This window comes from Giraffa tippelskirchi, chromosome 8 (assembly GCF_054371585.1).
Source record: "Giraffa tippelskirchi isolate mGirTip1 chromosome 8, T2T-mGirTip1v1.2.pri, whole genome shotgun sequence".
NCBI classification, from domain to species: Eukaryota; Metazoa; Chordata; class Mammalia; order Artiodactyla; family Giraffidae; genus Giraffa; species Giraffa tippelskirchi.
In genome coordinates this window covers 49,962,312-49,985,373 of record NC_137282.1, presented here as the reverse complement: position 1 = coordinate 49,985,373, position 23,062 = coordinate 49,962,312, and the positions used below count along the sequence as shown (strand labels likewise).

At 39.7% G+C, this 23,062-nt stretch overlaps 1 long non-coding RNA gene across 1 annotated transcript in view; it reads right to left on the bottom strand.

Annotated features, from left to right (window-relative positions):
- Positions 1-23,062, bottom strand: part of LOC145517046 (uncharacterized) — a 53,860-nt gene that overhangs the window by 30,641 nt on the left and 157 nt on the right. The window contains exon 2 of the long non-coding RNA XR_014061953.1: positions 10,845-10,934. This is a non-coding gene — a long non-coding RNA (uncharacterized LOC145517046). The remainder of the gene's footprint in view (positions 1-10,844; positions 10,935-23,062) is intronic.

The following is a 23,062-nucleotide window of genomic DNA, read 5'->3' as shown; positions in this document are numbered from 1 at the left end:
CCACTTGCCAATGCAGGAGAAGTAAGAGATGCGAGTTCCATCCCTGGGTCGGGAAGATCCGCTGGAGGAGGGCATGGCAACCCACTTCAGTATTCTCGCTAGGAGAATCCCATGGACAGAGGAGCCTGGAGGGCTACAGTCCATGGGGTCACAAAGAGTCGGACATGGCTGAGGTGACTTGCATGCACACATCCCGCTTGCTCCCTTATCACCTGCTCCTTTGTGACTTGGAACAGCGGATGGCTCATTGCTCCATTCCTGGGATCTGTAAGTAATAAATCTTGTGACTTGACTTCTTTTGTGTGAATGTACTGAAACTCTGCCTTCAATCAAAATGGCCCCAGGGTTTTCACTTCCTCAACGTGAGAGCACGGATGTTGAGGGTGCTACCTGCCAATCTCATGCGGGTGGCTTGTGCCTCCTCATTCACTAGATCATAATATAGATATGCTTAATTTAATACAATAGCTATGGACCCCAACATAACGGGCATGCTGCCCCTCCTTCAGGTGGGCAATTCCAAGATGTATTTTATACATGGATCTTGAAGCAGTGAAACTGAACCCCCAATGCCTACAGTGATAACTTCAGAATGTAAAAAATCCTGGAAACAATGAAGAAAAGTATTAAATAACTGTATTGCAATAAAACTAAAACAAAGTGAAAAAGTAGAAAAATTGGAAATCTACCTGACAGAAAAAGAGTTAATCACTTTAAAATATAAAGAATCCTTACAAATCAATGAGAGATACTGATAATCCAAAGGACAAATAAGCAAAGATTATGTACCAGTAATTAACAGAAAAAAATCCAAGTGACTTATAAATGTATGAAAAGATTATCCATAAAGTTTAAAGCTCTCACTCATTACAGAAAAGTGAAATAAACAATGACACCATTTCTAACAATAACAATCAAATTTACAAAGATCAGAAAGTTTATAATATATAGTTCTGTTAAGGTTACAAGGAAATAGGCAAATTCATAGTACAACTTCTTTGGAGGGCAATTTGTCAGTGTTTTGAATGTGCATACATTGCATAATTTAGCAATTCTATTTCTAGGAATTCATCTACCACTTATATCCTCATGATGAGTGTAAAAATAGATGCACAGAAATGTTTATTACAGCATTGTTTGTAATGGCAAAAAACAGACTAAATATTCATCAGTAGGATGGTAACTTATTGATTCATGCCGATCTTTATGGTGAATTATGAGAAAGTATATTTTAAGATGATAATTCTATGTGTGAATATGAAATCAACATCCAAATTTTATGTGAAATAATGAAAGAAACAACAAAATAGACATAATTTGGAAGTATATATAGTATGTTAACTTTTTTGGTTTAACAATTTTTATATACCCACCTGAAAATATATGCTTATTTATACTCAGAAGGGCTTCCCAGGTGGCCCTAGTGTAAAGGACCTGTCTGCCAATGCAGGAGACGTAGGAGACTCAGGTTTGATCCCTGGGTTTGGAAGATTCCTTGGAGATCCCTGATCATGCCCTGGAGGAAGGTATGGCAACCCACTAGTGTTCTTGCCTGGAGAATCCCATTGACAGAGAAGCCTGGAGGGCTACAGTCCAAGGGGTCTCAGAGATTCAGACATGACTGAAGCGACTTAGCATGCATGCATACATACAGAGTTTCTGGAATTATATGCCCACAAGAAAGAAACTGTTGTCCCCAGGCCTCTGCTGGCCCTAAATAAGAGGGAGACTTAATTTTCATTATTTGTTCATTGAAGCTATGTGTTTTCACTCTTACCATAATCAGGAATCACTTTTTCAATGAACTTAAAAAAAATAGTGTCTTTATTAACTGAGAAAGACAGGATAAATCAGGAGAAGGCTGCTATGTAAATAATCTATTAGAGATCTTAGAAATGAAAAATAGTGGTCATAGAAATATTAATAAAAAAGTAAGAAGCTGGAGGTACTAAAAATACAGATTAGTTAATAAAAACTGAATTCATGGACATTCAAGTTGTGAATGTTCACAGAATATACTGTTAAATAGCACAGAAATAGAAGAAATAAAAGAAAAAAATTAAGAAACCTGGAAAACAGATCCAGAAATTCCATTATGTCTAATAGAGTTTCTGGTAAAAAAAAAAAAAAAAGAATAAATACAAAAGAGGGACCATTACTGAAATTAATAGAAAGATATTTTCCATGAGTTTTCAGATAGAAAGAACCATTTGAATGTCTAACAGTCTGAATGAAATAACATCCACTCTTAGACACACAATAGTGGAATTTGAAAATACAGAGTAACGAGGGGGAAAAAACCTAAAAGCTTTAGAAAAAGGGGAAAATGTTTAACTTTGGAAGGGCTTTAATTTAGCCACAGAAAGATTTAGGAATACCTACAAAACTTCAGCCTGACATCATTTGTGTTCACTCAATAAAGATGTGTCAAAAACATAATGTAAATGCTCAAAACAACAACAAAACCAAAAATACCTTCAAACTAACCTATATTTCCTTTATCCCCTTGTTGTCCCCATAAGAACAATCATTCCTGAGCCTCTTCAGATCTGTTGGAAAGGCAGACTATGGCATTGAACTTATTTATAATACTTGGTGGTACTATTTGAACCTCAAATAGTATTGACTCCCAAACCTATGGTGGACCGTTCTTGTGGAAAAATAAAAAAGACTGACTCTTTTAATCATTGACTTTTCATCTTAAGATGTTAGAATAATGCTTAGCCATACAATATCAAGTAGCTATGAGAATTGTAGACTGCCACAGAACTGTCTTTTTGGGGGGCTTCCCTTGTGGCTCAGCTGGTAAAAAGTCCACTTGCAATGTGGGAAACCTGGGTTCGATCCCTGGGTTGGGAAGATCCCCTGTAGAAGAAAAGGGTCCCCACTCCAGTATTCTGGCCTGGGAATTCCATGGATTGTATAGTCCATGGGGTCACAAAGTGTCAGATACGACTGAGCGACTTTCACATAGAACTGTATTTACAGATTACCAGTTCTGTGTTATCTCACCAATGAACAGACTTCACACAAAGGGTGAAGATAACAATAGGAGTAAAAACGCTTCCAAATTTTCTTCTTCATCTGGATCTTTTAGTATTGATAACAATATTCTTTTGAAATCATTTTATTATAGTAGAAAGACTCCTTAATTACATCACCATGCTACTTCCTTTATCTCATTTCTTAGGTTTAAAAGCTTTTTTTCCCCAAAGTCTGGAAAAACAATAGTATATGCCAAAGTAACCCATGTATATCTTGGGAACAAATGATGGTTTGGTCAAGACGTCATATTGAATGTATATGAACATTATAGGGCAGGGGGAAGAGGAGATTCTTGATCGTAAATAGCCACTGTTGTATACTGGTCTTAGATTTTCAGTAACTAAGGTTGTGGCTGGACCAGACCCTAAAGATTCTTATGATTGCAAGATGCCCTTAACAATATCCACTAGGAAACTTTGACAAAAAGTTTACTACTCTCAGGTTCTGGCAATTACATGACACATCTGGGGCTCTGCATTGAAGTCATCGGAAGTGGGGGGAAGAGAGGGAGAGAGACAGAGAAGGTAAGCGGGGCATGGGGTGTGCTTTGATTGGGGTCCAGTGTAAGGCCTGGACAGGGTAGGACAGTGAGGGACAGGCAGGCTTGGTGTGCTGCAGTCCATGGGATCGCAAAGAGCTGGACATGATTTAGTGACTGAACAACAAGTATAAGACCTAGGGTTTCTAGGGTTCATTCTTTATTAGGCTTCCCTGTTGGCTCAGATGGTAAAGAATCTTCCTGCAATGTAGGAGACCTGGGTTCGATCACTGGTGTTTATTGTTTATTATTCTTTATTGGTGATTTTAAATATAAGAGTAAAACTGATGAAAGAGATCAAAGATGATACAAACAGATGGAGAGATATACCATGTTCTTGGATTGTAAGAATCAATATTGTAAAAATGAGTATACTACCCAAAGAAATCTACAAAGTCAATGTAATTCATATTAAACTCCCTATCTAGTTTTGTATTTTTCACAAAACTAGAACAAAAGTTTTCACAATATGTATGGAAACACAAAAGACCCCAACTAGCCAAAGCAGTCTTGAGAAAGAAGAATGGAGTTGGAGGAATCAACCATTCTGACTTTAGATTATACTACAAAGCTACAGTCAACAAGACAGTATGGTATTGGCACAAAAACAGAAATATAGACCAATGGAATAAGATAGAAAGTCCAGAGATAAACCTACATACCTATGGATACCTTATCTTTGACAAATGAGGCAAGAAAATACAATGGAGAAAAGATAGCCTCTTCAATAAGTGGTGCTGGGAAAACTGGACAGTTACATATAAAAGAATGAAATTAGAACACTTCCTAATACCATACACAAAAATAAATTCAAAAGGGATTAAAACATAAATGTAAGGCAGAAATTATAAAACTCTTAGAGGAAAACATAGGCAGGACACTCTTTGACATAAATCAAAGCAAGATCCTCTTTGACCCACCTCCCAGACTAATGGAAATAAAAACAAAAATAAATAAATGGGACCTAATTAAACTTACAGCTTTTGCACAGCAAAGAAAACTATAACCAAGATGAAAAGACACCCCTCAGAATGGGAGAAAATAATTGCAAATGAAGCAACTGACAGAGGATTAATCTCTAAAATACACAAGCAGCTCATGCAGCTCAATATCAGAAAAGCAAACAACCCAATCAAAAAATGGGCAGAAGATTGAAACAGACATTTCTCCACATAAGACATACAGATGGCTCAATAAACACATGAAAAGATGCTCAACATCACTCAGTATTAGAGAAATACATATCAAAACTACAGCGAGGTATCATCTCACACCAGTCAGAATGGCCGTCCTTAAAATATTGATAAACAGTGCTGGAGAGGATGTGGAGAAAAGAGAATCCTCTTGCACTGTTATACAGATTATACCACTTTAATGGCACAAGTGAACGGGAACTAAACAGTCTCTTGATGAGAGTAAAAGAGCAGAGTGAAAAAGCTGGTTTAAAATGCTACATTAAAAAACTAAGATCATGGCATCTGGTCCCATCACTTCATGCAAATAGCTGGGGGAAAAGTGGAAACAGTGACAGATTTTATTTTCTTGGGCTCCAAAATCACTGCAGATGGTGACTGCAGCCATGAAATTAAAAGACACTTGCTACTTGGAAGAAAAGCTATGACAAACCTAGACAGTGTATTAAAAAGCAGAGACATCACTTTGCCAACAAAGGTCCACATAGTCAAAGCTATGGTTTTTCCAGTAGTCATGTACAGATGTGAGAGTTGGACTATAGGAAAGCTGAGTGCCGAAGAATTGATGCGTTTGAATTGTGGTGCTGGAGGACTCTTGAAGGTCCCTTGAACTGCAAGGAGATCCAACCAGTCAATCCTAAAAGAAATCAATCCTGAATATTCATTGGAAGGACTGATGCTGAAGCTGAAGTTCTGATACTTTGGCCACCTGATGTGAAGAACTGACTTATTGGAAAAGACCCTGATGCTGGGAAAGATTGAAGGCAGGAGGAGAAGGGGACAACAGAGGATGAGATGGTTGGATGGCATCACTGACTCAATGGGCCTGAGTTCAGGTAAACTCAGGGAGATAGTAAAGGACAGGAAAGCCTAGTGTGCTGCAGTTTGTGGGGTGATGACGTGTCAGACAGGACTTAGCGACTGAAGAACAACCTTTCACTGTTGGTGGGAATGAAAACTCATACAGCCACTATGGAGAACAGTATAGAGATTCCTTAAAAACCAGTCTTTGATATATTTTCAGTTAATTGTTTATTATGGTATGAGGCAGGGTTATAGCTTTAGTCTTCTGCATGTGACTATTCAGTTGATCCAGTGCCATCTGTTGAAAAAACTACTCTTTCACACTTAGATGATCTTGGCATTCTTGCTGAAAATCAGTTGACTGTAGATAGGTGGGCTCATTTTTGAAATCTCAGTTCTATTAATCTACATGTATATCCTTGTATCAATATGTGTACTACACTACTTTCATTTTCATTACCATTGCTTTAAGATAAGCTTTGAAATTGGGAACTGTGAGCCTTCCTATTTCACTGTTCTTTTGAAAGGTTGTTTTGTGTATCTCGACTTCCCTGGTGGCTCAGAAGGTAAAAGCGTCTGCCTACAATGCAGGAGACCTGGGTTTGAATCCTGGGTCAGGAAGATCCCCTGGAGAAGGAAATGGCAACCCACTCCAGTACTCTTGCCTGGAAAATCCCATGGACGGAGGAGCCTGGTGGGCTACAGTCCATAGGGTCGCAAAGAGTCGGACACGACTGAGCAGCTTCACTACTTGTGTATCTCATTGTGACCCAATTGTTGGTCTGCTTAAAACTAAACCAGTGGAAAGAAGTAGATTTTTATAATTGATAGAAGCTTCCACATGCAGATATGCCAGAGCAATGTCAAGTGTGTGTGTGTGTGTCTGTGTGTGTGTGCATCTGTGTGTGTGAGATAATATAATCATGGAGTGACCTCTCACCACTTTTGTTATATTCAATTGGTTGGAAGCAAGTAATAGGATCCTTCCACATTTCAGGGGAGTAGGTTTTCCAGAGATTGAACATGAGAAGTGTCCTGGGGTCTGTCTGTGAAAACATCAGTGCATTTTTTCACATCTATCTAAATGTAAATAGCAGCAAATTGCCCTTTGCTGAATTATCTCTAAATTAAAAACTTTGATGACTTCAGTAAATATCTGGTGACACTAATTAAAATCAGGTGGGTACTAAGTGCAACCCAAACATTTCATTCTGACAGAGTACTTGCAAGAATAAACATAAATATGTGTGCAGAGAGACACACACACAAATATGCCAAATTCCACCAGCAGTACTATGAATCATCATGGCCCAAGTAGTTTAGCAAATGGGATTCTTTTTTATGTTGAAAAAAGTATACTGAAGGGCAAAAATCTGGATAATTTATTCCAACATTTTCCCAAACCCTCCACCAGTTGTTACATTTTTTCCAGTTATAATTATTCATGCCAAAATATCTACATATCTGAGTCAATTGTACATTACACCTTGTTTCTTAAAAGATATCTTTATTTTCCCTCATTGATGTCACACTTGAGTTCCATATGTGGGCTGCCCAAGTGTGCAATAGGGAAGTTTTGTTGTTATTGCTGTTGTTAAGTCATGTCTGACCCTGCAACCCCATGGACTGTAGCCCACTAGGATCCTCTGTCCATGGAAATTTCCAGGCAAGACTATCAGAGTGGGTAGACATTTCCTTCTCCAGGGTATCTTCCTGACCCAGGAATTGAACCTGAGTCTCCTGCATTGGTAGGCAGATTCTTTACCTCTGAGCCACCAGGGAAGCCCAGGGAAGTTTTACCCTATGTTAAAAATATAACATAAAAGAGTTTTGCGGTAGGTATTGCAGTTCTAAATTATCTGCACCCCCTTTTCTGTTGGCTGATTTGTTTTACACTTCTTCCCTTTACTAAAATAGCAGAAACATCTGCAACTCCTCCCTCAATCAGTATAACACTTTATGAGTCCCAGATTAACAAATAGTATCAGTTACATGCAGTAAACCTATTCTTGGTCTTATTAATTACTTTCCATCAACTTATCCCTCCCGCATTTTGGTTACAAAAGCACGCTGACAATCAACAGTAATGGTTTTCAGTTAGTTATTTGACAAGTATGGCATTTTGCAAAGTTTCTTATTAATTATTTAAAGTATCAGTGCCAGGGGGAGGCATTGCTTGTTCTTTTATAAGTCATATTCAGTTACCTATAGCTGTTTTTCTCCTCTTCTTTCTCCACTTTTCTACAGAATTTTTAGAATTCTAAGATAAAGACATTCTAAGGTGCATTAAGAACAATCTAAGGTTCATTAAGTTGTTTTAATCTTTTATATAGCAAATTCTTTATCATCTGAGCCATAGCAAATTCACCCCCAAGTCTTAAACCAGACTCTGACTTTAAATACATGTCACTCCCCATATGTTTCTCTAACAGTGGGTAAAAAAATAAACATAAGCAATAAGTGTATCACATAAAATATATTTTAACAAATCTCTTAGATTGTATTCTGCTTGCATCTCAGTTTCTAGGAAAGATGATGACTGATGAATCACTAAATGCTTATGATCTGAAGTTCACATGGGAAAAAGGTAAACTGGGAAACCTTTTATTCAGAGGTTGTGGGCAAATGATGTGTGAAATTGTTGACAAATTGCCTTCATTAAGCTTTTGAAGTGAACATTTTTTTTTCCATAAATTTGGCTTCTTTTCAAATATGACTTCACAGAATTTTAAGACATTCACTGTCAAATTACAATTTGCAATATATTTGTCCTTGAAAATCTTTATTCTTGAAAAAAGTGGTAGAAAGTTTAGAGTTCTCCTTGATAATACTTACATGGATAATATTCAGTTTCTGAGCAAAACATGGATTTCAGTGCTCCCCTATTTTCTCCAGATAAACAAAGGGAATAGGGATGAAAGAGGAAGACCTTTTTTTGTCAACTATTGACCTCTCAATAACAAAGTCTTTTGACAAGGGGCCCTCTATTGACCCTTGAAATTATAGTAATTCCATTATAGTTGTCTCTTTTCAGCTCAGTGTCATACAGTGTGGAGGATAAGACTGTGGTTTTATAGTCTGATCATTGGGGGTCTAAATCCCAGTTCTGCTACTTTCTAGGGGTGGGACTCCAGGCAACCAGCTAATTTTTCTTTGTCTCAATATAGTCTTTACCTGACATACAATTGACTATTGAAATATGATAGCACATATTACTACATATTTGGAGAATCAGCACAAATATTGGTCTAAACAGTGAAGATCAAACATTAATCCAGGTTTCTGTAAACATCTGTGTTTACCTATAAGTCCATTGTTTGAGGAATGCGCTTTTGGTTTCTACGTGACCAATATTTAAGTCTTTTCTCCTCAGGAGATCATCTTTGTAGAGGATAGACAATTTTGATAAAATATTTCTTTCGTGCATTGACCTGCTTTTAAAAGGTTTTCCTGCAAATCACCTCCTTTCTTCCTCACACAACTCCACAGTATGTAAACAGCCAGATAGGTAATCAGTGCTCTGAGACAGTTATTGGACAAAGGAAAATGTGACAGATCTTTGTTTTTCCAGATAAGGAGATCAGATCGTTGTGAGGTAAAGTAAGCTGGCCAATGATACATCCAGCCAAATCAGAGCAAAGACTAAGATCCAGAAATCCACCCCTCTGTCTCCAACTGTTGAAAAGTCTTTAAGTATATATAAATGTTAACTGGTCATGGTCCAAACTAAGTAGGTTTATCTGATAGAGATTGTCCTCTCTAATAGTTTAGAATCTGAAAAACTCAGAACTTTGACTCAGATCTTCAAGGAATCTGGTGTAGTTTTCCAACACCGATTGCATTTTCCAGTCATCAATTTTGCTAATGAATACCCTGTAATCTGAGAGGTGGGCTGGATGTAGACAAAATCAGCAAGTGAAATATCAATTTGCTTTTAATCCATGGTAAGGAAGAGTTGTTTGGAAAATTCCTGTCCATTTCTCAATGTTTTAGTCTATGTCTGATTCACTTCTTCTGTGTAGTATTCAGCATGGGTCTTATTTTGGAGCTTATGTTTCAGGACTGAATTCAGAGTTTGAACTCTACTGCTTGGCTTTCGGTTATTCTTCAGGGATAAGTTTTTGCCATGTTTCATAAGAAGCAGCAGCAGTAGTGATTGGGAAGTTAGTAACACCCAGGTTCAAGAAAGACACTATTTGACCAACATGGCTATGGTGATCCCATCAACCCTTCTCAATTCAGACATCTGAACGTCCAAGTGGATTTGTTGTCCAGTTGCTAAGTCATGTCAGACTCTACACAACCCCATGGACTGTAGCCTACCAGGTTCCTCTGTCCTTGAAATTCTCCAGGCAAGAATACTGGAGTGGGTAATCATTCCCTCCTCCAGGGTGATCTTCCCGACCCAGGGATCGAAACCAGGTCTCCTGTATCTCAGGCAGATTCTTTACCAGCTGAGCCACCAAGAAAGCACATACTATCTCCCAGAGTTTGCTCAAATTCATATCCATTGAGTCGCTGATGCTCTCTAACCATCTCATCCTCTGCACCCTTTCTCCTGTTGCCTTCAGTTTTTTCCAAAGTGGACTATAAAGTCCAGATCTACATGTTCCTTTGCTTGAGGGTCAAGGTCAAGAGAGGATGCCAAAGATACAAACCTCACCCTTAGGGAGTGTGTTTCACCTCTGGGCTCTCTACCACCTAGAACATTTCAGAGTACTGATTCAGAAGAAAGATAGAACTGCGGTGATTCACGAGGGGCCACTAATCTCCAGGAAGTCTGGATGAGAAAGAGATCTACTCCAGGGATGGCTGGATTAGAAGCAGAGTATCTCAAAACACCTTTTCTTTTTTTTTTTTTGCCTGTGTGGCATGTGGGATCTCAGTTCTCTAACCACGGATGGACTTGCTCCCCCTGCATTGGAAGCTCGGAGTCCTAACTACTGGAACACTGGGGAACTCTTTCAAACTGCCTAATTCTTGATTCATATTCTAGGGGGCCTGAAAAATATAAAGTCATTTCTATGAATCTGCATACCCTCTACTGTCTCATGATGCTCTTGGAAGACTTGTGGCTGGAGTGACTCACAAGGTTTAGGGTGGAGGAATGAGGAATTGTCACACACACACACACACACAATCACACAAATAATCATATCAGGACTGGTTGCTTAAAATTGCAAAAAGTAATGAGAGGTACACACTTCTCTGCAACAGGTGTTGGGTGTTACTGCCCCAGCCCTGCTGTTAACTGCTGCACTTACCTGGAGAAGTCATTCTGTGATTATGGACCTCAGTTTCTCAGTGTTTACATTCTGGGATCATTGCTCCCTCTACTTCTTCCACACATGAATCTATAAGCGGAGGAAAAGAATAATAGTTATTTTCAGAATTTATTTCTATATTAAAAGAATGACTGGTGTCATTAAAACATATGATAGAGATACAATTAACACAGGCTAGGAAGGTATGCTTTCTTTGGGTGCTCCAAATCAGACATGAATAGCATTTGATGCGCTTTTCTCTTTGGTTAAATAATTTGTATGATAGGAGAAACCCATATAAAAATCAGAAAATATTTTTAAAATGGAGTCTAAAAAGAGAAAAATGTTTTTTCTCTTTGGGGCTTGATTTAAGATATCTAAAATCAGTTTCAGTCCTGTACAACTTTAATGCAGATCAAGTGTTTTAAAATATTTATGATAAAGAAAATGATTCCATCTGGGCAGGGAATTTATTACTGGAATATCAAACCAATTTGAATTGAAGCCACTGTGAGATTAATTTCTTCTCTGCTGCTGGAAAATAAATGTGTTCTGACAGCTGCTTTCTGTAACTGAAGTGTACTTATTTGCATGCAGCATCTTCTACTCAACGAAACCATAAATATAAGAGGAACTTTGAATGGTTTAAGCAACAAACAAAGATTGATTATCCATGCAAATGCCAACTTGGGATTTACTATAAATAAGAAAGTATTGGCCAGTGCCTGTTTTGAAATCAACACTGGTTTAGAGCCTTTGGAAAGACAATCGTGAATTTCAAAAGAACTTCCTTATGTTAAAAAAAAAAAAAAAAATTACCCAAAGGGAAAAGACATGGCCTTGATCAAACACATATTTTTCAGATTATTAATGATTAACACATCAGACACTCTTTTGGATTATGCTTCCTTTTCACCATGGCTAAGAATTGAAAAGATGAACACTCTTACAGAATTAACATGTCATGAAGGCTGTGTAACCATTTAAGCATTTATGTAATATAATCGGCATCTGAGTAGGTACAGTTAGAGGCTATAATTTATGCATTGATGACGATAAAAGAGGATTTCAAAGAAAGAAGCTGAATTGGTCCTGCTTTGTTCAGAGACGAGTGTGTGCTCAAGCACAGTTTCATCTAATTGAGAGGCTATAGATTCAATCAAAAGATCTGAGAGTCAGCTTAGCTTTCATATCAATAAAAGGATCAATCGCCCTTTAGAAACAAATAAAAGTGAGCAAACACCATTAAAATTGAGACTAATTGAGAATAAAAGTGGTGTGTAAACAAAGCGGTGCCAGATAAAATTCTCACTCTTTCTCAAAAATCATGTTTTCTTATTTCCCCCTCTTAAGAAGAATTTCACAACTAACCGAATGTGTCTTTCCCTAGAGAGCCTTCTTTTCTAAGTACTTCAGTCACTGCCAGAAGCTGTCTAAGGCGGCACTGGGGAGAGAACACAGACATGAAATCCAGTATCTAGTGTCTGTGCATGCATGTTCAGTCACTTCAGTTGTGTCAGATTCTTTGCGACCCCTTGGACTGTAGCCAGCTAGGCAACTCTGTCCATGGGATTTCCCAGACAAGAATACTGGAGTGAGCTGCCATGCCTGCCTCCAGATCTTCCCGATCCAGGGATCGAACCTGCGGCTCCTGTGTTAGCTTCCCTGATGGATTTCTTTACCTGCTGAGCCATCAGGGAAGCCCCGAGTGTTATATCTCTCTGTTAATAGTGATCTTTGAGCCAAAATGAATGTCCTGGAAAGAAAGAAAAAAAAAAAAAGGAGAAAGTATGGAAGAAGGGAAGGAACCGACAGGAAATTCTTTCTCTTTGTGTATCTAAGTTCCAAAAAGAGTTACATTCAATTAATTGTAAACAGTCTATATTCCCTGAAAATGACCAAGCCAGTCTCAGTTAAAAGATACCGAGTATCCACTATAAATAGCTATAGTACATTTCTCTGTAGCAAAATCTCCAATTCTACTCTTCAACAAGGACAGAGAGATTTTGAAAACAACTAAAACAAATTTGCTGGTGGCTTTCCGGGTGGCTCAGCTGGTAAAGAATCCACCTGCAACGCTGGAGACCTGGGTTCGATCCCTGGGTTGGGAAGATCTCCTGGAAAAGGGAAAGGCTATCCACTCCAGTATTCTGGCCTGGAGAATTCCATGGACTGTATAGTCCACAAGGTCGCAAATGCTGGACACGACTGAGTGACTTGCACTCACTAAAACAAATTCCACTAGTGGAAAATTGAGTGACGCTTAGACAAAGGGGAAAGAGAACAATATTAGCAGTTTCTCTTGCTTGAAGCAGTTTCTCTTGCGTGAAGTCTAGAATGCTCTAGAATCCACTGGACTCTTACATTCCTGGGACTCTCATTGAGCACAGTCAGCATTTGCCACACAAATGGTTTTTCTGAGTCATTCTTGGGGAGAAAAAAGAAGAGAGTTGTTTGGAAGGATTCAATCACTTAATTCTTACATTTCTGTCAGTAGGAGCATGGTGGTAAACATGGAATTATGGGCTATATTATTCAGAAGTTTTCCTTTTTAATAGAAAACCAGATGTTCTTAGGCTTTCTACTGAGAGACTGGAAATGGAAAAGTATTATTCATGCTCATTTACAGCTATTTTCTTCTTCCCTTTTCCTTCTCCCTCTTTTCAACTCCTCAGACCTAATTTTAGGTGGATCAAAAGTCGTCTCTCATAACATGGAGCTTGCCCAACCAAGAATCACAGCATTATTGAGACTACATTCTAAAAGGTCTGCTGCTTATCTGTCATGTCCGCTCTTAGCTCCAGGACCTTGCAAGAAACTATTGATTGAGCTTCATCTGAATCCCCTATATGCCTTTACAGTAGAAGGCATATAGAAGAAATTTTTACTGTCATATGTTTGTTTGCTTCAGACTCTTAAAGACCAAGAAAAGTATGAGTATGCCTGGGTACCTTCAACAGAATACGAAACATGTATACTTGAGTAGTTAATGTAAATAAAACATGAAACACACTCATATAAATTTATCCAACTACAAATGCCACACCATGTTCTGACAACCAACATGTGAAGGGTTTTACTGTAGCCATGTCATTATCACCCTATGAATCTATCCTGGTTGCTATTAGTCTTATTTCTCTTTTGATCTGCTATACCCGCTGATTTTTGTTGAGGAATATCTTGAACCTTTTCCAACCATAAGACCTCTTTGGAAATGGCATTACCTTTTTAAAAAACATTTATTTGGCTGCACCAGGTCTTAGTTGAGGCATGTGGGATCTAGTTTCCTGACCAGGGATTGAACTCGGGCCACGTGCACTGGGATCATGGAACCTTAGCCACTGGACCACCAGGGAAGTCCCTGGAAACGCTGTTTTCAGTGGCTGCACTGTGTCTTCACACAGAAGGACCAAACCGTGATTTCCCTACCCTACCCACTTTTATCCTTCAGCGGTTAATGGTACATTCTCTTCTATGTACCAAGCATGGTTCTTGGTCTCCAGGAGCTCAAAACTGACTGCGAGAAAGACAAATTGAAGAGAGGAGCACACACTGGTTGGCAGGTGAGAGGAGGAGGAGGACACAGCGGTGACATTCTGGACTCAACGATCCATCTCCTTTTTTCCTGATTCAGTGGAATGGATTAAATGGAGAGACTCCTCTGGGTCCAGTGACTGTTGGGAAGATAACAGGAGGAAACTTCTATCGCCTTTTCAGACGATAAAATCACACCAGCCTAGAATTCCAGAAAAAGTAAGAGAATTCCAGAAAAACATCTATTCATCTATTTCTGCTTCACTGACTACACCAAAGCCTTTGACTGTGTGGATCAAAAGAAACTGCAGAAGAATTTTCAAGAGATGGGAATACCAGACCACCTTATCTGCCTCCTAAGAAATCTGTATGCAGGTCAAGAAGCAACAGTTAGAACTGGACATGGAACAATGGACTGGTTCCAATTTGGGAAAGGAATACGTGAAGGCTGTATATCATCACCTTGCTTATTTAACTTATATGCAGAGTACATATTGTGAAATGCTGGACTGGATGAAGAACAAGCTGGAATCAAGATTGCCAGATAAAATATCAATAACCTCAGATATGCAGATGAAAACATCCTTATGACAGAAAGCAAACAGGAAGTAAAGAGCCTCTTGATGAAAGTGAGAGAGGAGAGTGAAGAAGCTGGCTTAAAACTCAACATTCAAACTAAGATCATGGCATCCGGTCCCATCACTTCATGGCAGATAGATGGGGAAACAATGGAAACAGTGAAAGACTTTCTTTTCTTGGGCTCCAAAATCACTGCAGATGGTGACTGCAGCCATGAAATTAAAAGATGTTTGCTCTTTGGAAGAAAAGCTATGACCAACCTAGACAGCATATTAAGAAGCAGAGACATTACATTGCCAACAAAGGTCCATCTAGTCAAAGCTATGGTTTTTCCAGTAGTCATGTACGGATGTGAGAGTTGGACCATAAAGAAAGCTGAGTGCAGAAGAATTGATGCTTTTGAACTGTGGTGTTGTAGAAGACTCTTGAGAGTCCCTTGGACTGCAAAGAGATCCAACCAGTCCATCCTAAAGGAAATTAGTCCTGAATATTCATTGGAAGGACTGATGCTGAAGCTGAAATTCCAATACTTTGGCCACCTGATGCGAAGAACTGAGTCACTGGAAGAGACCTTGATGCTGAGAAAGATTGAAGGCAGAAAGGGATGACAGAAGATGAGATGGTTGGATGGCATCACTGAATCAATAGACATGAGTTGGAGCAAGCTCCAGGAGTTGGTGATGGACAAGGAGGCCTGGAATGCTGCAGCTCATGGAGTCATAAAGAATTTGACACAAATGTGTGACTGAACTGAGGATGACTTGGGGCCAATGACTGGAAAAGTCTAAGCAAGGCTGATCCTCCTTGTCCAGCTGGAGAATTTCAACAGTCATGTTGGGGTTAGAAATAAATTTTAATATATTTTGTGTTTTGATAATGAGAAATTATCCAGAAACTTTTACTCGCCGGATACCAAGCAGAGACAGTGTTGCGGAGTGTTTGCTAAGGTGTTTGTCCAAGAAAACTTTATTCATGGAACACATTACTGGATCGTGGTCTGATGAACACCCTTTGGAAAATGTGGTTTTGTTTACTCTTTCTCTCTCATCTCCTTGAACCAGCCTGAGTTCATATTTCTCCTAGTGTGCCCTGGGTCCTCTGCTCTAGTCCAGTTATCTTCAAGTTCTTCTTTAGCCAGTTCTCATGGAGCCACAGAGTGGCTCTAATTCTCCTTCTTCTGGAGGGACAAGTTTCACATTTCATCTATGATTGAAAGCCAGCATCAAGGGCAGCATGTGTTGGTAGCCAGGTCACTATTATGACTTTTACTTCTAAGTCCATCTGCTGCCCTCTTGAATTGTGGTTGTCTCTCTTCCTCCAGACAACAACAAAGATGTTCTACCATGATAGATTGCTTCCATTCCCCCGGCCACTTTCTTTTTTCTCTTTAGGAGGCTGAGGGCTTCTTTGTTGCTTCCAAAGTTGGGTTGACTTACTGAGAGTAAGAGAAATGATTCCTAGTTTCTTCTCTGTTGGCCTGTGGTCACAGTTCCTTTCACTTGTCAGGTGAAAATTAAAGCCAGTATGAGCTGAGATCTTCCCAGGAGATTATAAGGTTGATATTGTATTGATACAGTTTGTCCACCAGTCTTCAAGCTTCCCAGGGGGCACAGTGGTAAAGAATCTGCCTGCCAATGCAGGAGACATAAGAGATGCAAGTTTGATCCCTGGGTCAGGAAGATCCCCTAGAGTAGGAAATGGCAACCCACTCCAGTATTCTTGCCCAGGAAATCCCATGGACAGAGGAGCATGGCGGGCTATAGTCCATGGGGTCATAAAGAGTCAGACACGACTGAGCATGCAAGCAAGCAAATATTCACATCTCAGGAGGATAGACTCCTGTAGCCTTTCTTCTTCACTCCAAAGTCAATTGCTTTAGTGTATTTAGTATAGCTAAGGTGTTGATTTGCTCTTTTTTCAATTCTATTTCTTTTTCTGTTCACTGAGCAACAAATTCAATTACTCACGGTGCTACCAATTTTTTTTATTTATTGTATGCCGAATATAATGGACTGAACATATGAAAAAAAGGATCTTTGCCCTTGAGAATCTCAGAATCCAGAAGAAATGTACGTAAACAACCAACAAAAAAGGTAAGTAGTAATACACAGAAGACATAATATAAACAGAAAAATAAGTGACTGAGCAGAAGAGGCATGGAAGGAAGTTACTGACACACTCAACATGAAAAAAACAGAACTGTTCCTTGAATAAGTAGAAATTCTTCAAGTAAAGAAGGTACATGGGTTTGCAAGTTTTTAGGAGGTAGAAATGAGGAAAAGAGACAGAGAGTAATTGTTCTTTGGCTCTGATCCATATGGCTTCTAATCGAAACAGTGTGTGCTCAGTCACTCAGTTGTGTTCAACTCTTTGCAGCCCCATGGACTGTACCCCACCAGACTCCTCTGTCCATGGAATTTTCCAGGCAAGAATACTGGAGTGGGTTGCCACTTCCTTTTCCAGGGGATCTTCCTGACCGAGGGATTGAACCCGGGTCTCTTGTGTCCTGCATTGGCAGGCGGGTTCTTTACCACTAGCATCACCTGGGAAGGGCAATTTAAAAAATGGAACCCACAGAAGCAAATCTTTCCTCATATACTAACACTTCTTACCCTCAAATCCCTCTAAAGTGCCTCATACATGTTCTTTATATTATGAGTCCATGAGAAAAGTTAGGAGAAAATAAAAAACTCTTTACATCATAGAAAATACTGTTTTGATAAAACTACAAGCTATCACTTTGCAAAGAAAATGCAAGTAGTATCTCTTTTTAACAAGCCAGTTAGTTCACCAGAATTACTCTGTTGCTATTTCATAGCTTTGCTACATTGAAAACCCCACTGTTACACTGGAGCCAGGCTAAACTGAAACACTTACTGGAGCTTTAAAATTCTGTTTGGAGAATGCAAATGTTTAGTGAATAGTGTATTAGAAGACAGCAACAAATGTTGGTGGGATGGATGGGAACAGGACTGATGTGAAAACAGGAATGTTTCTGCAGTTTAAAAACAGTGGCTTTACTCACTTTTCAAGACTTGTGAATATTTGAAGGCATTAAGAGATATTTAATCAAATTTGCCTTGTATACATTATAAAAAATACTTAACTAAAGAATTCATGTAGGCAAACTGCCAAAGCTTAGTAGCTTCTGCAAGGAGCCAAACACAACCATAATTAAACTATGAGGTTCAGTAAGTGGCTTTGTGAATTATCACATGTATGTTAAGTGACTTTGGTAATTGACAGGAACAGTTCCTGAGATGCACAAGTATTGGGCAGAAGAAGTAAGCCAAGTGCCTGGGAATAAATCTGTGGAACACTGGAGGATGAAGGCAGCAATTTCCAACTCTTTGGAGCCCCTAACAATTTACAATGTAAGGGGTTTGTGAGAAACTTCTTACCCCTTTTAAACTTGTAGACAGTGATGAAGATCCATGAGGCGTTCTCCCCCTGGGGGTTACAAGTCTGTGAGAAGATTGCTAGGTCATGCCATCCTATAACTAGGTTGTCTGTCCCCATGAATATGGATCTGCCTATTCCAGGGATAGTCATAGTTCAGTTCAGTTCAGTTGATCAGTCGTGTCCGACTCCTTGCGATCCCATGAACCACAGCACACCAGGCCTCCCTGTCCATCACCAACTCCCAGAGTTTACTCAAACTCATGTCCATTGAGTTGGTGATGCCATCGAACCATCTCATCCTCTGTCTTCCCTTCTCCCCTGCCCTCAATCTTTCCCAGCATCAAGGTCTTTTCAAATGAGTCAGCTCTTCGCATCAGGTGGCCAAAGTATTGGAGTTTCAGCTTCAGCATCAGTCCTTCCAATGAACACCCAGGACTGATCTCCTTTAGGATGGACTGGTTTGGTCTCCTTGCAGTCCAAGGGACTCTCAAGAGTCTTCTCCAACACCAGTTCAAAAGCATCAATTCTTCTGCACTCAGCTTTCTTTATAGTCCAACTCTCACATCCATACATGACTACTGGAAAAACCATAGCCTTGACTAGACGAACCTTTGTTGACAAAGTAATGTCTCTGCTTTTTAATATACTGTCTAGTTTAGTCATAACTTTCCTTCTAAGGAGTAAGCGTCTTTTAATTTCATGGCTGCAGTCACCATCTGCAGTGATTTAGGAGCCCAGAAAAATAAAATCAGCCACTGTTTCCACTGTTTCTCCATCTATTTTCCATGAAGTGATGGGACTGGATGCCATGATCTTAGTTTTCTGAATGTTGAGCTTTAAGCCAACTTTTTCACTCTCCTCTTTCACCTTCATCAAGAGGCTCTTTAGTTCTGCTTCACTTTCTCCCATAAGGGTGATGTCATCTGCATATTTGAGGTTATTGATGTTTCTCCTGGCAATCTTGATTCCAGCTTTTGCTTCATCCATCCCAGCGTTTCTCATGATATACTCTGCATATAAGTTAAATAAGCAGGGTGACAATATACAGCCTCGACGTACTCCTTTTCCTATTTGGAACCAGTCTGTTGTTCCATGTCCAGTTCTAATTGTTGCTTCTTGACCTGCATTCAGGTTTTTCAAGAGGCAGGTCAGGTGGTCTGGTATTCCCATCTCTTCAAGAATTTTGCACAGTTTATTGTGATCCACACAGTTAAAGGATTTGGCATAGTCAATAAAGCAGAAATAGATGTTTTTCTGGAACTCTCTTGCTTTTTTGATGATCCAGTCGATGTTGGCAATTTGATCTCTGGTTTCTCTGTCTTTTCTAAAATCAGCTTCAACATCTGGAAGTTCATGATTCACGTATTGCTGAAGCCTGGCTTGGAGAATTTTGAGCATTACTTTACTGGCTTGTGAGATGAGTGCAATTGTGCAGTAGTTTGAGCATTCTTTGGCATTGCCTTTCTTTGGGATTGGAATGAAAACTGACCTTTTCCAGTCCTGTGCCCACTGCTGAGTTTTCCAAATTTGCTGACATATTGAATGCAGCACTTTCACAGCATCATCTTTCAGGATTTGAAATAGTTCAACTGGAATTCTATCACCTCAGCTAGCTTTGTTCATAGTGATGCTTTCTAAGGCCCACTTGACTTCACATTCCAGGATGTCAGGCTCTAGGTGGGTGATCACACCATTGTGATTATCTGGGTTGTGAAGATCTTTTCTGTATAGTTCTTCTGTGTATTCTTGCCACCTCTACTTAATGTCTTCTGCTTCTGTGAGGTCCATACCATTTCTGTCCTTAATTGAGCCAATCTTTGCATGAAATGTTCCCTTGGTATCTCTAATTTTCTTGAAGTGATCTCTAGTCTTTCCCATTGTATTGTTTTCCTCTATTTCTTTGCACTGATCACTGAGGAAAGCTTTCTTATCTCTCCTTGCTATTCTTTGGAACTCTGCATTCAAATGGGTGTATCTTTCCTTTTCTCTTTTGCTTTTCACTTCTCTTCTTTTCACAGCTATTTGTAAGGCCTCCTCAGACAGTCATCTTACTGTTTTGCATTTCTTTTTCTTGATGATGGTCTTGATCCCTGTCTCCTGTACAATATCACGAACCTCCGTCCATAGTTCATCAGGCACTCTGTCTATCAGATCTAGTCCCTTAAATCTATTTCCCACCTCCACTGTATAATCATAAGGGATTTGATTTAGGTCATAATGAATGGTCTAGTGGTTTCTCCGTCCATAGTTCATCAGGCACTCTGTCTATCAGATCTAGTCCCTTAAATCTATTTCCCACCTCCACTGTATAATCATAAGGGATTTGATTTAGGTCATACATAAATGGTCTAGTGGTTTTTCCCACTTTCTTCAATTTAAGTCTGAATTTGGCAATAAGAGTTCATGATCTGAGCCACAATCAGCTCCCAGTCTCATTTTTGCTGACTGTATAGAGCTTCTCTATCTTTGGCTGCAAAGAATATAATCAATCTGATTTCAGTGTTGGCCGTCTGGTGATGTCCATGTGTAGAGTCTTCTCTTGTGTTGTTGGAAGTGGGTGTTTGTTATGACCAGTGCATTCTCTTGGCAAATCTCTATTAGCCTTTGCCCTGCTTCATTCTGTACTCCAAGGCCAAATTTGCCTGTTACACCAGGTGTTTCCTGACTTCCTACTTTTGCATTCCAGTCCCCTATAATGAAAAGGACATCTTTTTTGGGTGTTAGTTCTAGAAGGTCTTGTAGGTCTTTAGAGAACTGTTCAACTTCAGCTTCTTCAGCATTACTGGTCAGGGCATAGACTTGGATTACCATGATATTGAATGGTTTGCCTTGGAAACGAGCAGAGATCATTCTGTTGTTCTTGAGATTGCATCCAAGTACTGCATTTCGGACTCTTTTGTTGACCATGATGGCTACTCCATTTGTTCTAAGGAATTCCTGCCCACATTAGTAGATATAATGGTCATCTGAGTTAAATTCACCCATTCCAGTCCATCTTAGTTTGCTGATTCCTAGAATATCAACATTCACTCTTACCATCTCCTGTTTGACCACTTCCAATTTGCCTTGATTCAAGGAACTAACATTCCAGGTTCCTATGCAATATTGCTCTTTACAGCATCGAACCTTGCTTCTATCACCAGTCACATCCACAACTGGGTATTGTTTTTGTTTTGGCTCCATCCCTTCATTCTTTCTGGAGTTATTTCTCCACTGATCTCCAGTAGCATATTGGGCACTACCGGCCTGGGGAGTTCATCTTTCAGTGTCCTATCTTTTTGCCTTTTCATACTGTTCATGGGGTTCTCAAGGTAAGAATACCGAAGTCGTATCTCAGAGTAAAAAGTGAAGTGGCAACTCTGGGAGCAGGAAGTCAAGACAAATTCAGGGGAATAGTTTGATAGAACTGGGGCTGGCAGCCTCTCGTCCCCAACCTCATAGGTTAAAAATAATCACTGGTGAAAGCTGGAAAAGTCAGATAACAAAGGAAGAGGGTTGCTCCAGACAAGAAAAGGACTAAGGTATAGAAGATGCGGTGTCAGAGAAGTCAGTGGTACCCTAGATCTGGAGAAGTAAGGAATGCATGAACTGAAAATGCGAAGAACAGAGGTCAAGAATTGAGGTTGAGAATCTTGAAGCAAAACAGGTAACAAGCTCATCTTAATATCAGAAAGAGTGGGTAAGAGTGGATATATGTAGATGGATAACTGATTCATTTTGCCATACCCTGAAGCTAACACAACATTGTCGATCAACTATAGTCCAGTAAAAGCAGTGGGAAGCCCCCACTACTGTGCTAACAGCAGTCAAATTTCTCTCACCTAATCTACGGCAGATGCCTGTCAGCATCTGGGCTTCTATGATATGTCAGTTCTTCACAGTAAAGCCTGCTGATCTGAAAAGTATCAGTCAGATCAAATTGGTTCCCCAATTTGCATTATAATTAAAATAAAGTTCAAAATGATTATCATGTTCACAAAACCCTGTATAATCGGACTTTTGCTCCTTTTCCAGCAAACCTGGAAAGTTTCCATTTATTCACAACATTCTCTCCATCCTGGCTGCAGTAGATTAGAATTTTTTTTCTTAATTCCTCACTTCCTGCTTCTGTCATGTGACTTTGCAATGCACCAAAGTTGACCAAGCCACTCCCATATCCATTGGGTTTGGACTTGGCTGTGTAACTTTTGTTTCTGATGCTTGTGAAAGTTTAAAATCCTCTTGCAAGTTTGGGCCTGGCCTTTCTGAGTTCTGAGACCCATCATGAGACGGGCATGCACTAGTGCCCCTCATTTCCTTTGGCCTGAGCTCCAGAGGGACTTGCAGGGGAAATCTGAACCTTACCTGAATTTTGGCACCAAGCATAGTTCACCCACAAGCCTACATTAGAGTGGCCCAACACCAACTAACACCAACTGTTGCTGAAGCTGAAGCTCCAATCCTCTGGCCACCTGATGCGAAGAGCCGACTCACTGGAAAAGACCTCGATGCCAAGAAAGACTGAGGGCAGGAGGAGAAGGGGGTGGTAGAGGATGAGATGGTTGGATAGCATCACCAACTCAATGGCCATGAGTTTGAACAAACTACAGGAGACAGTGAAGGACAGAGGAGCCTGGTGTACTGCAGTCCATGGGGTTGCAAAGAGACGGACACAACTGAGTGACTGAACAACAAAATCCATGAATGACTCCACCTCGGTGAAA